Source organism: Podarcis vaucheri, assembly GCF_965113315.1.
Source record: "Podarcis vaucheri genome assembly, chromosome: 16".
In the NCBI taxonomy this organism is placed as follows: Eukaryota; Metazoa; Chordata; class Lepidosauria; order Squamata; family Lacertidae; genus Podarcis; species Podarcis vaucheri.
Genome location: NC_138754.1, coordinates 7,482,360 through 7,495,373, shown reverse-complemented (window position 1 = coordinate 7,495,373; position 13,014 = coordinate 7,482,360). Strand labels below are relative to the sequence as shown.

General features: G+C 44.2%; 1 long non-coding RNA gene across 1 annotated transcript; it reads left to right on the top strand.

Moving 5' to 3' along the window:
• The first annotated feature begins 3,307 nt into the window (after window positions 1-3,307).
• Window positions 3,308-5,234, top strand: LOC309520753. Its single transcript, XR_014214377.1, has 2 exons — window positions 3,308-3,388; window positions 4,557-5,234. It is a non-coding gene; the product is annotated as an uncharacterized lncRNA (long non-coding RNA).
• The last annotated feature ends 7,780 nt before the right edge of the window (window positions 5,235-13,014 follow it).

Here is a 13,014-nt window from a genome sequence, read left to right as displayed (position 1 = left end):
GCTTAGTCAATGCAAATCTCCCAAACGGCAAGGCTGATTGGAGAGCATGGGAGACTATTGCCTCATCCAGGCTCCATAACACCAGCCTCCTCTGAACTCCACTTAGGAGCTTTGAGGTACTGAGTCAGTCCTGAAGAATCCAAATTGCTATGTGTTCTCTTGGCAAGAATGGCTAGACATTCATATAAGTGTTCACCCACCGTTCTCTGTGGGGATTCCATGTGCTATATTCAAAGAGGTTCTCTTTCATTTGCCGTTGCGGTTAGGCTTGAGTTGGAGGCAGCAGCTCATTTTGGAAGTTCACTCTGTTTCTCCTAATTGGTTTGTGCTGCTATTCCTTTAATAGTTGGTGTTTCTATGACACTAAAATTTCTACCTTCTTTTATGAGATCCGGTGTTCTTTTTAATTAGCGCTAAGTATTGTTGCTTTCATCCTTATTGGTTCAGAACCTCAATCATTGATGAATCATTTCAAAGGTTGGAGTGTCTGGTATGTGCCAGTTCAGCGCTATTCTGCTACATGTTTCTACAGTATGTATACATGGTTGGTGCCTCTTGTTCAAGCGAGAGCAGGGGTACTATGCTGCAACCCCCCTTCCACTCAGTTCCTGAGATTTGTGTAAACCCCCTCTTCCCACGCTGGGATGGGTCTATCTGTTTTAAAAAGCCATTTTAAACTTCCCTTATAATCCCTACATAGGTTTGCTTTAAACAATGCCCTCCAAATTGAATTCAGTGGACATCAGCCTCAAAGGGAGTTTCCTTAAGCAAAGTCTGCCATTGGTGCATCTAGCTCAATATTGCCTAGACTTTCACCCTGCAACTTCCCCAAAATGCATTATGAGCAGCAGTGCCCTTGCAAAGGAACAGTGCACAGTACTGAATCCTCCACTTTACTGCTTGAGAATGGAGGATTCAATCCTGCTGGGGGGTCTACTTCCAAAGGGCATTCCCTGTGTCTTCCTGCCTGATGTTCAACTCCTTTAAATCCTTTGATCTTTCTGGGTGGGCTCACCCAGAGTGTTCCAGGGCTGTGTCCTCCCAACTCAACCATGATCCTCCCAAATGGGCTCCATTCAATGAAGGTTCAAACTCTGGATGAATCCAGTGAACAGCCTCACCATCTAATCCAGCATCCCTAAGCTGTTTTTGAGTTTTTTTGGGATGGGAGGTAGAAAGACAGAATGTAAGATTTTAGTTCATTTATACCAAAGTAATGCAGTTCTATTTTGAAAATTATCTAAAAAGCACCTTTTGAGAGACCATTCAGTTGCAATACTAGGCTGCTTTCAGGAAGGTAACATCCATTGGTCTTGGGAGACAATGGCACAGTCTGCCTTTGGGGATGAAGTCAAACTGTTTGAAGGTTGCATCACCTGCTGTGGCTGTTAAAACCCTGTGCGTCTATTCCCTCAATGTGGGGCTTGTGGAATGATGAACTGAGCCTGGGACCCACAGCCATGGCAACCCTTTTGCTGCCTGCTGCTGTCAATAGAGATTCAGCCTGATTTTAACCCACCACCTTTGTACAGTCTCATTCTTTTGCTGCTCTCATGGGTCACATACTGAGTCTACTTGGGCTAATGTGGCCTCAGAGTTCGCCATTGTGATATTCTAATGATTTTAAGTTGCCCTTCATTGACAACACTCTCTACACCAATTTTCTGCTTACATTCCAATCAAGTAATGCTGGGGCAGGTTTTTTTATTTTTAGTTAAAAGTTGCACAACCAGTGCCTCAACCATATCGCCCCTGTCATATTTCTGTGAGTCTTGGTTCAGGCATGTCCTCATTACCTCTGTGTTGGATGTTAATTCTGTGTTAATTCTGTGTTAATTCCAAAAGGATTAACTTTTGGAAAATTGGAAGAGAGAGAGAAAGAGAGAGAGAGAGAGATGAGGAAAGCAGGATTATCTTGAAACTCTGCAAAATGACTTCTGCCTGAACTGAACATCTCTTCCATCCCTAAAATGCATGGCTCAGTGTAGAATGTCCTTTGTGAAAGCTAGTTTGCACAGTGCCCAATTACCAAATCAATGGTATCCCATGTTAAATGCACAGCAGCATAAATTCAAATTCACTTAATGACTGCCTCTTGTTTCCCCTCCATTCATCAGCTGCTTGTGAATATCTCTCCCCTCTGACTTAAAAGAATCTTCCTGCCTCATTTACTGTGAGAAACAAAAATCTTACATTGTGGTTTTACCAATATTGCTCATTTGATCTGATTTGAATCCTTACCTGCCGTTTGCTATAAGGTCCCATGGTGGGTTATTACAATAAAATATACAATTACATAAAAATAAAACTGGTACAACCATAAAATGAGAAAAGGGTAAGAACAATTAAGCACAGTTCCATATATAACTCAGTCAAAATATAGTTCTCATGTAGTGCAGACTGGGATAATCATAACCAGAATCATAAGAATCATAAGAATTAAGCCCTGCCCGTCTGCCTGGGTTGCCCCAGCCACTCTGGGCAGCTTCTAACACATATACTTAAAAACATATTCCACTTCAAAGGCTTCTTATTGAAAGAGGAAGGCCTTCAATGGTTTAATTAGCAATTTGTTGGGTAGGTGGTAATTTGATCAAATAAAACATTCCTAGTCTCTTGACTGACTAATAAGCATAATAAGCCTTTACAAGGAATTAACACATTTTGTGCCCCGTAACTGTGTTGGTACAGCCAATAGCCAGGAATGATGGGAGTTGTAGTCCTTTAACTGTGAGAGAATCCCTACAAGTGTGGGAAATGTTTCAGTCAGAGCTCATGCCTTAAGAAGCACCAGGGGATTCACACAGGGGAGAAACCTTTCATGAGCCTCAAATGTGGGAGAAGGTTCAATCGGAACTCACATTTGACCAGGCACCAGAAAACCCAGTGTGTGATTTTTGATTTTTTAAGAAACGCTTTCCCGTTGGAAGTTCATCTCCATAATTACAGCCACTATAGAATAAGTAAAGCCAGGTATTGTGAAATAGGAAGCCTTTCCTCATCTTCCAAAGGAACTTTTGTCCAACGCTCTTATTAGAGGAATATCATCAGGGAAATAATATATTGGATACAATTGCCAGTTTTCTTCTAAAATGTCCTTTCCCCCATCTGGCTCCTACAGTGACGTAGCGTGGGGGGTGCAGGGGGGCCGGCCGCACCGGGCGCAACATGGGGGGGGGGCGCACGCGCACTCGCAGTGCGAAAATTGAGTGCTAAAATCCACGGGTTAGAGGGCGTAAATTACTTGCCCACGCTACACCACTGGGCTCCTACTCTCCATCCACTTTGTAACAGGATTCTAGTATCTTCCCCAGATGATATTCTACTACGTGTTCTTTCCGTTTTACTCGTTTTAAAATGTCATCCCATTGTCAACACCTTCAGACAGGTCAGCTCTGGGGTTTTACCATGGATTTTGAGACTTGCTCTCGGTGGCCTCTGGTTTCTGAATGGTTTTTACCAAATTCTTGGAAGCTGTGATAGGTGGCTGAGGAAGAGAGAGAGAGAGAGAGACGATAACCTAATACCAATACTCTGTAGTGATGCAGTCACCTGCCTTTTTCTCTAATTGCTTCTGTTTTATATATTCAATATATAAAATCCTCGGGCGCGTCAGCTCCCTGCATAGCCAATCAGCTGGTCAGGGAGGCGTGGCCCGGGCTATTTATGCCTGGCACGCCCAAGGTCCACCCTCTCTTGCCTCTACATCTGATCAGGTTTCCCACCCTGCCCGCCCTTTACTTGCTCCTCTGACCTTGCTATGGACTTCGTTTGGTCACCGTCAAGGGGCCTGGTAGGATTTTTTTTCACTTGGTGAATTGGCACCTGCCATTTGGTCTTTTTAGTCCACCTCGTAGCAGATCGTCACAATTCCTCAGCATTGGCAGTTAGGCATTGGTAGGGGTATTGTTATGCAAATGAGGGGGAAGGAAGTGCCATCACCTTCCCCCAAAGCAAAGGGTAGTCCGGTAAAGGATTCCAGGGGGCGTTGCCCTGTCCAAAGCCTATGGAGGTGTGGGCCTAAGGCACGCCCCCGAGTGGTGACCCTGGGGGAGATCCTAGTTGATGTACATCAGCAGGACTCCCCCTACTGGTGGTTAACCCTCATCGGTCTTCATGCAATCGGGCTGAAGCCGGTTAGCTGATAGGACCAATGCCTAAGCCAATACCGCTCAATTCCTGCAATCAATAAATTTGCGGCCATTTCCCGCCCATTAACCTTATATACCGTGTCCTGTGTCTTTATTTCTCATGGGGGGAGGGGGACTTGCCACGCAATTGTGTAATATCTTAATGTCCTGTTTCACTGTCTCTTTTTTAGGGGGATTTGTTAATTCTTTTTCTTTTTATGTGTTTTCTCACTCTTTCCTTACCTCTGTTATTTATATGGATGCCAAGGGCCATCTGTCATGGATACTTGAATTGAGTTTTCTGCATTGCAGGGAGTTGGACTAAATGTCCCTCTTTTTTCAGAACTGCCTTTCCACAATGTCATCTATAAACATAATCAAAGTCTATGATTCTATGATTCTAAGTGTTTGTCTCCTTTTTTTCAGATTAACAGCTGCCGTTCAAGATGCCATCTATGAACATGGGTATATCCATCCAGCTACGTCCCATTCCTGTTCCTGTTCCTTTTCCTTTTCCTGTTCCTGGTCGAAGTACTACAACGTCTAAAATATACAGAGGCTCTTTCGGTAGAATAGCCGACATCAACTTTATGTGAATAAATTCAGGGCTCACTGCATCTCGCCTGAAATAAAACTAGCGCTCTACCCCTCTGGTGACAGCTCCTTTACTGAGAGAAGGATTAACTTTTTCCTCTTTTGAATCTGAACATGATCCCCAGAGGAAAGGGGGGAAATGGTCCCTGAATTGCATGTGTTGGGTGAATGGCTGGTGATTGTATGCACTCAGGGGTCAGAAATGCTGGGTCTTTCCTTCTAGACAAGCCCAAATGGACTGGATCAAGGATCTCCTAGCATCTCTGATACTCAGGTCTACACCTCTCTGCTCAGTGCATCTTTCTGTTTTCCTCCCTTTTCTCTTGGATATGTAACTTTTTCTCCCCTTGTACCTAATGTACTTTGACCAAAATTTGTGGGACACCAAAGTGTGAATGACATACACTTGTCATTCATTGATGGATCTCTGAATATGATGCTTCCTGTTTCCCAAGAAGCTCTGTTTTTCTCTGTATCCCTTTGATTAAATCACAGCAGGCAACCTTAAAACAGTCTTTTAATTATTTTACACTTCAATGCATTGTTTGTTTTATTATTAATATTATTATTATTTAGAATTTATATATTGCCTTATACCAGGAGGTCTCAAGGCAGTTCACAGAACAAAATCAAAATATAAAACCACAAAATATATAAACAAGATAAAAGCAACAACCAAATAATCCCCCTACCCCCCATTTTTAAAGGGCATAGGATGTCAATCAAATCAACCAAAGGCTCCATTAAAATGGAACATTTTTGGCTGGCGCCTAAAAGTATATAATGATGGCACCAGGTGAACTTTCCTGGGGAGAGCATTCCACAGACGGGGAGCCACCACAGTGAAGGTCCCTTTCTCGAGTTGCCACCCTCCAGACCTCTCAATCTCCCACCCATCTGGTCTAGGGAACCACCCACTAACAGTGTCTCAGTCTTATCTGGACATCATACAGGGCAACCAAAGCAGTTCTGTACCAAAACTGTTCCTAATCCTCAATTGAAATGGATCCAGAAAAGCAGTTTCTTCCGAAAGCGCCTTGTTCTGGTCTGCGACCACTCGCTCCAGAACCTTTCCAGCTCAGGAAAGGAAGATTAGCAACTGGTCCATAGTTAGTTAGGTTTCCAAATCCAGGGAAGGTTTCTTAAGAAGTGGATTTACCACTGCCTCCTCCAAACAGGCAGGGACCACAATTGCTTAACTTTATGTCATGCAACATAAAGATATGTTAACATAAAGTTAACATAAAGTTAAGAGCAACAACCCAATAACCCCATAATGTTAACATACATTATGTCATGCAACTGTCCTCCCGCTACAATAAATCTCACCTATCTGTATCACCACTGGTTGTGGTTCCATTGAGTTTCCTTTTATTAGACTTATAGTCATTCATAGAACCATGGAAGTGTAGAGATGGAAGGGACCTTGGGGGTCATCTAGGAGAAGGACAGTCCACCACATTGCAAAGCAGTGCAGTCCACTGTTCAAAATCTCTCAGAGACTCGTCACTTCTATAGACATTCCTTCCATCACATGGAAGATGGAGCGAGCTTGTTTTTCTCCTGCTTCAGAGTGTTGGACCAGAACCAATAGATTCAAATGAGAAGAAAGGAGATTCCGACCACCAGGCATTTCTGATGGTAAGAGCTAAATAGTGGACTTCTGGAGGATTTTAAACAGAGGCTGGATCACCATCTGTCAGGTAAATAAGCCACAGGCATGCGAATGCATGGAAATTAGTGAAGTAATTGGAACCCTTTACAGCATAGCTATAATGGTTAAACCCAAAAGTATTACAAAACATAGACTCTAGGGAAAGGAGTGAAAGTATTCCAATGCCCTGACTCACTTTATCAGCCATATTTCTTTGTAGGCTGACACTGTTAGTCTTGCAGCCTTGTTCCCAGTGATACTTACACAGCACTTTATCACAGACTGGATTTATCCAGCTTCCTAGCAGCTGGTGGAAAATGATGCAGGAACCTATTTTGCAGAAAGTCATGTTTGTCTCTGCATCCAGAGAGCAGGGACTTCCAGAGCAAGCGCAAGAGCAGGCAAGAGTGAGGGAAAGTGGCCAGAGGAGGGGTGGAGGAACGAAAACTCATGAGGGGAAGGAAAGTGATCAAGGAAGCAAGCAATAAGTCAGTGGGGAAATGAGTAGCAGGAAGCACCAATGGAGTGCTTGTGTTGGCACACAAAACAGTTGTCAGGGTGATGTCAGCAGCTCCTGGCTGGTTGCCCAGGAAAGTATAAAGACAAGGAAAAGTTTCTTACCCTCCTTTTGATTTCAATATTACAGAGAGAGGCTATGGAACCCAGCCAATGGCACTGTCCTGAGTTAATCTCCACCGCCTCTCTCTCCCACTTCATCGCTTCTATGGGTGCTGCTACATGCCCTCTGTCTTTGGGCTCTTTGCTCTCCTACTTTTAAGGGTCACTGGGTTCTGGGAGGTGGGGGCCTGGAATCCTTTCTAAAGACACCATGTCAGCCAGCTGCCGTTCCAGTTCTGCCTCCTCCTCTCCCAATTTTCCCTCTCATCTGCCACTGAGCTGTGACCTCCCTCAAACCATGGCTGTAAATCAATACTGCCTTCCTCTTCCTCCTCCCTGGAAGGGTCAGGATGGAGAGGCAGTCTCCAACACTCCTCCTCTGCCCAGTCCCAGACAACTGTATAATCTTTGGGGTTACTCACACCGATTCCACCATTCACCACAGATGGAAAATAAGTGGTATAGAAACCTTTGACATTGTCCCAGAGAGCCAGTGTGGTGTAGTGGTTAAGAGCGGTAGTCACGTAATCTGGGAAACCAGGTTCGCGTCTCCGCTCCTCCACATGCAGCTGCTGGGTGACCTTGGGCTAGTCACACTTCTCTGAAGTCTCTCAGCCCCACTCACCTCACAGAGTGTTTGTTGTGGGGGAGGAAGGGAAAGGAGAATGTTAGCCGCTTTGAGACTCCTGAAGGGGAGTGAAAGGCGGGATATCAAATCCAAACTCTTCTTCTCTTCTTCTTCTTCCCAGATTACTTCTGGAAGAGCATCAATGCCAGGGATCAATGTCATGTAGTGTCTGGCTATTTACCAGATGGAGGGGGACGCCATTCCTGATAGGGATGACTCCCCCTATGGGAGACAGGCAGGGTCTTGCAACATTCTCTGCAGAGGGGAGGAATCACCCCGTCTCTCCAGACCAACCCTGCCTGCTGCAAAGGTGGTTGGGTCTTCACGTCTCTCTCAGTGTGTAAAGAGAAACCCTTGCTTGAGTGCTTGTGTTGTGGGGTTTCCCCTTTGTCCAGTCCTCTCCTTAATCATTTTGATCATCTTTGTTTTACTGTTCTCAATCAATTTCATTGCCAGCACTCTGAAGGTTGTGAGCATATATACTTCTCTATATTTCATTTGGGGAAAATTACTCTATTGTGTATGGAAGCTTTCATGCAACCTTTACAAAATACCACAGGATAAAAGAGAAATGAACGATTATGCAATAGATGCTGATATAGGGAAGGGATGGGTGTTAGATATGCTCCATCCTTTCTCTGATGAGTATAGGGAAGTCCCATTCCATAATGAAACTTTACTTCTTATACTCCACACATCTTACTGGGCTGCCCCAGACACTCTACAAAACATAATAAAACATTGAACATTTAAAAAACTTCCCTATACAAGATTGCCATCAAACAGCTTGGGGGTCGGATATCTCCATACCCTCCAACATTTCTCCTATGAAAATAGGGACATCTGTTGTGGTTCTGGCTTCTCAGGAGTTAACACTCCAGGAGTGTTCTTATCAAGTGGGTGCACTGCCCACATGATGCATCCATTTCTCCTTTGATCTGAGCTCTCTCTGGAGAGCAGTCTGTCTGAGAATCTTAGCAAGGTCGTTTCGTTTTGTTAAGAGGCAGAAAGCTGAGAACATGCAGGGCCCTTGCAGCAGATGCAGTGGGTCAAAAGAGATATGACCCAACAAGCTTTAACAACATCCTAAGGAAATGTGGGACATTCCAGGATGAGTACATTTCCGAGCACAATTCAAAGTGTTGGTGCTGACCTTTAAAGCCCTAAAAGGCCTCAGTCCAGTATACCTGAAGGAGTGTCTCCACCCCCATCGTTCTGCCCGGACACTGAGGCCCAGCGCTGAGGGCCTTCTGGCGGTTCCCTCACTGTGATAAGCCAAGTTACAGGGAACCAGGCAGAGGGCCTTCTCGGTAGTGGCACCCTCCCTGTGGAACACCCTCCCACCAGATGTCAAAGAGAAAAACAACTACCAGACTTTTAGAAGACATCTGAAGGCAGCCCTGTTTAGGGAAACTTTTAATGTTTGACGGACTATTGTATTTTAATATTCTGTTGGGAGCCACCCAGAGTGGCTTGGGAAACCCAGGAAGATGAGCAGGGTATAAATAATAAATTTATTATTATTTGTGGGAAAATGATTGCTTGTACATAAGAGCATGAGCAGAGTACTTATTATTGCAGATTGATTTTACAGCACGAGATATTGTTAAGAGCATGATGAGCACGTGAACACCTCATGCTAGACTAAATGATTGGCTCACGTAGCATAACACTCTCTTTGTCTGTGGGCAAAGGCAAGGTTGCATTCCTTTTGATTGTTACTTTGTTGAGTACGAGGCAGAACAAGCGCTGTGCTGGAGGAGAGAGGATGAATTATTTTCACCAGACACAATAAACATTGCACGGCAAAAGCCAAAGCTTTTTCTTCAAGTCATCTTGGTGTGAGACTGATTATTTCGGATGTCGAGCAGGCTCTCGACATTTGGTGCCCTCGTGTGATTTATCTCGGACTTCATGCTGTTTTACAACGTTCAGCTCTCACCTCGCCCGGCAAGGGCTTCATCCACCTAGTGGATCCCTGGTGAATGCTCCCAACCCCCCCTTTTCTTTTGCCATTATGGGGCAGTCTCTCTCTCCACCACAGAAAAAGTTTTTTGAAGACCTTAAATTTCTTTTGGCCAGTAACAACCTTGCTGTTCGGGATGCTGACCTTCAGTCCCTTATAGAAGCCTTGGATACTCACTGTCCCTGGTTTCCTCAGCATGGGAATTATAGTTTAAAAGACTGGGAGAAGATAGGACAATTTTTCCAAAGCCATCCTTAGATTGATGTCAAGGTTTTGCATGCTTGGTCTGAAGTTTACACAGCAATGTCCAGTTTGACTCCAGCCAATCTCCTTTTGGCTGCTGCATCTGTTTCTTTGCCTGCCGACTTTCCATTGCTATATCCAGCATTGCCGCCTTCTGCTGTTCTGGTATATGCCCCACCAAAGGCTCCTGTCCTCCCTCTCCTGCATTCTCCGCATTCTCCGCTTCCTGCGCCTCCCGTTACGACTCCTCTCCAAGAATCTCTCCGCGCCGCTGCCCCATTGTTGGGTTTTGATTGTACAACTCCTAATCTCTTTCCTGTGATTTCTCCTGCACCCCCAGCCCCCATTATGCTGACCCAAACTGATGTCCTCGATGGGCTGACGGGTGGAGGCAATTTTCTTACCATTGCCCAACAGCTAACTCTCGACCCTCAGTATTGGGAGGCCACTACAGCCTCAGCCCGAGAGGCTCTGGCCTCTGTCCCTGATGACAAGAATGAGCGCGATGGCCGATTGGGAAGCGTCAGACAGGGCCCTACAGAGCCCTATGGACAATTTGTTGATGGCTTGTATAATACCCTCAAGCGGCAAGTTCAGGACCTGGCAGCACAAGAACTGATTGTACGCCAGCTTGCGTTTGATAATGGAAATGAGGACTGTAAGCAAGCACTGTGCCCTTTGATGACAACATCAAATATAGCCATTGCTGATATGCTTAAAGCCTGCCAGCCAGTGGGCACTGAGACGCATAAAGCTCGCTTGCTAGCCACGGCCTTGTCCTCCACCGTGTCCCAAAATCCTGCAAAGGATAAAACCTGTTGGATTGACAATGGCTAAGGACTTTACCCAGCGGACTTTACCCATTACGTACCTGGGACACAAGCTGACAGCATCTGCTGCCATTCCAGTCACGCCTCAACTACAGTTCCCTGATCATCATAAACTGGTGGATTTACAACAAATTCTTGGACAGCTGAATTGGATAAAGAGTTACTTGGACCTGCCCACCTCTACTCTGTCTCCACTATTTTCTGCCCTTAAAGGACACAAGAATCCAGCGGACAAGATCACAATCACCTCTGCAATGGAAGAGGCTCTTCCACAGCTGTTCCAGTGTTTCCTGGCACGCTGAAAGGCCATCTTCACCCCTACTGCGTTGGCCCCCCTTTTTCTTGGGAAGCCACTTCAACCACCAAACATTATTACAGTTTTGCTGCCTCCTAATAGCAACCATCCCATCTGTGTCATCACGCTTCATTGGGCTTGGACTTTTGACTCAGCAGTACAAGGAGCAATACATCAGACTTATTTACAGCAAATGGGCTCCTGTATCTGCAGAAATGGTTGTGTGACTTCTTCTGGATTGTGGTTTTACATGCCAATAATCGAGCCACGAAATATCACACAGGTTGCTCGGAAGTGGCCATTGGACTAATTTACCATTCTCATTCTTATTGGCATCACTTGGATTTTACCCCCCAGATTTTTTTTCTTTTCTCCTCCCTCAGGAGTCCTGCCCTATGATGTGTTCCCCTGAGCATGTACAGAGGGCTGTCTTGGAACTATTCTGGACTCTTGGCAGGGGAGGGGGTGAGGGGATTTCAGTGTGTTCCAGTTGTTTCATTTTTGTGCTTTGGCATGGTTCCCGGACAGAAAGCAAGTTGCAATATGGTTCTTTAGCAAGGCCTGCGAAGACAAGGGGCTCTGTTCTCGACCTTGTTGCAATCTTTTTAGTTACAGCAAGCGGAATATGCTTGGCTAGTGCCTTTTAGCTGCTGAGAAAAATGATTTTAAAAAGCTTCTCAAAGCTTTGAACCTTTCTTTTGGTGGTGGTATTCTAGCATTCCAGTAAATGCTTCATATAAGATTAGCAATAATATGAAGGACAGTCGTACAAGTTCACCTCCTGTGTCTTTATCGCTTCTTGAAATAGCGTCTCTTTGTTTTCGTTTTAATCATAATAGAAGTATATTTTTAGGTCATTATCCATATTGTGATTGGACATATGAGTATGTTAATGGATCTTCTTGTTTTCTTAATGTTACCACTATGAGTGATAGGCCAAAAGTTTTAGTTAATAATGTCACAACCTACATGACTTATGAACAACAGGCTGCGTGTAGAGATTTTTATGTTTGGTTCAACAGGATGAGAAAGAGCAGTAAATCTGCATATTTGCTTCAATCTGATTTATGGTTACTCTGTGGCACAAGGGCCTACAAAGAAATCCCCTTTGCCTTTTCTGGAACCTACACTCTAGGCATACTGATACCCCTGATATATAAAATAGATAAGCTCCCAGAGGTTCGTTTGCGTAACAGAAGGGAAGTATAATCACCTATTTCTCATTATAGAGGAACAGCCATCTCTAGATACCTTTTTCCCTCTTTAGGTGTAGGGATGAATTACCGTGATTTGCATAGATTGGCAAATTCGACCGAAGCCTTGTTTAATTCTACTATCTTGGCTTTAAAAATTATTAACACAGAAATGTCAGAAATAAGAGAAGTTGTTTTATAAGCTTTTTATGCTTTAAATGTAATCTTTGCCTCTAAAGGTGGATTTGTGCCTTAATTCATTCTCATTGTTGTATGTATATAACTGATATGGAACAAATGATAACCCATAATCCTTTGGATCTGCCTGAAGGTTTTGATCCATGGGATTGGTTATTTTCTTGGTTGCCTAATGGATTATGGTTAAGAAAAATATTATTGATTGTAATTGCATGTATTGTGGGTTTTATTATGGTGTGTTGTATTCAATGCTTGCTTTTTTTTTTTTTGATTTCCCAATGTACTGCATGGTGGTTTCGACCACAGCCCACCACAGGGATTACAAGGGGAATTTATGTTGCAAAATATAAACGCTTAGGTAATGGGAATGCGATTCTGCTTAATGGTCCCTCTTATAATATAAACAAGAAAAGAGGGCATGTGGGAAAATGATTGCTTGTACATAAGAGCATGAGCAGAGTACTTATGATTGCAGATTGATTTTACAGCACGAGATATTGTTAAGAGCATGATGAGCACGTGAACACCTCATGCTAGACTAAATGATTGGCTCACGTAGCATAACACTCTCTTTGTCTGTGGGCAAAGGCAAGGTTGCATTCCTTTTGATTGTTACTTTGTTGAGTACGAGGCAGAACAAGCGCTGTGCTGGAGGAGAGAGGCTG